The 1,135-nt window shown below is 39.0% G+C and overlaps 1 non-coding gene across 1 annotated transcript; it reads right to left on the bottom strand.

Moving 5' to 3' along the window:
• Window positions 1–380: 380 nt before the first annotated feature.
• LOC128291983 (small nucleolar RNA R71) lies at window positions 381–486 on the bottom strand. The gene has a single exon (XR_008281967.1). It is a non-coding gene; the product is annotated as a small nucleolar RNA R71 (small nucleolar RNA).
• Window positions 487–1,135: the final 649 nt, after the last annotated feature.

Here is a 1,135-nt window from a genome sequence, read left to right on the forward strand (position 1 = left end):
AAATCATGCTCCATTTACTATGTATGACTATGCTAAACCCTCTTTAACAGGAACTGAATCAAGTATAGTTAGACCTGCTATTTCTGCGAATAATTTTGAATTAAAACCTAACACTATTCAGATTATACAACAGTTTGTTCATTTTGATGGCTTGCAGGATGAAGATCCCAACACTCACTTAGCAAATTTCCTGGAATTTTGCGATGCATTCAAAATCAATGGCATTTCTGATGATGCCATTCGTCTTCGGTTATTTCCCTTTTCACTAAGAAACAAAGCTAAACAGTGGTTGAACTCGTTACCACGAGGGTCTATCACTACTTGGGAACAAATGACCGAGAAATTCTTACTAAAATATTTTTCACCGGCTAAAACGGCTAAATTACATAATGATATCTCTTCTTTTGTGTAGATGGATTTAGAAACACTTTACGATGCATGGGAAAGATACAAAGACTTATTGAGAAGGTGCCATCACCATGGGTTGCCGCTTTGGTTTCAAGTACAAACATTCCACAATGGTCTGGATCCCTCGACAAGACAAATGATTGACGCAGCTGCTGGCGGAACCATAAACAATAAAACACCGGAAGATGCCTAAAAATTCATAGAGGAGATGTCACTGAACAACTATCAGTGGCAAGTCATGAAGACTAAGCCAACAAAAACAACCAGCGTTTATAACGTCGATTCAGTCACCATGCTCTCTAATCAGGTAGAACTTCTCAGTAAAAAGATTGATAGTTTTCTTGGTTCTACGTAGGTACATCCAGTAATGAGGTGTGACTCAAGCGGAGGAGGTGTGCATACAGAATACCAATCCTTCAATCCCACAACCGAAGAGGGACAAGTCAACTATATGGGTAACAATAACTTTAGACCTCAAAATAACCTATACAGTAATACCTATAATGTAGGTTGGAGGAACCACCCAAATTTTTCTTGGGGAGGTCAAGAGAATCAAAAGCCAAAAAATCCTCAGGGTTTTCAGCAGCCACCTTATCAACAAGAGAAGAAGTCGAACCTTGAAGAGATGCTCTCTAAATTCATCTCGGTGTCAGAAACCCATTTTCAAAATACCGAGACTGCACTTAAGAATCAACAAGCATCGATCCAAGGACTCAAAACTCAGATA

The sequence above is a fragment of the Gossypium arboreum genome, chromosome 4, assembly GCF_025698485.1.
Source record: "Gossypium arboreum isolate Shixiya-1 chromosome 4, ASM2569848v2, whole genome shotgun sequence".
Lineage (NCBI taxonomy): Eukaryota > Viridiplantae > Streptophyta > Magnoliopsida > Malvales > Malvaceae > Gossypium > Gossypium arboreum.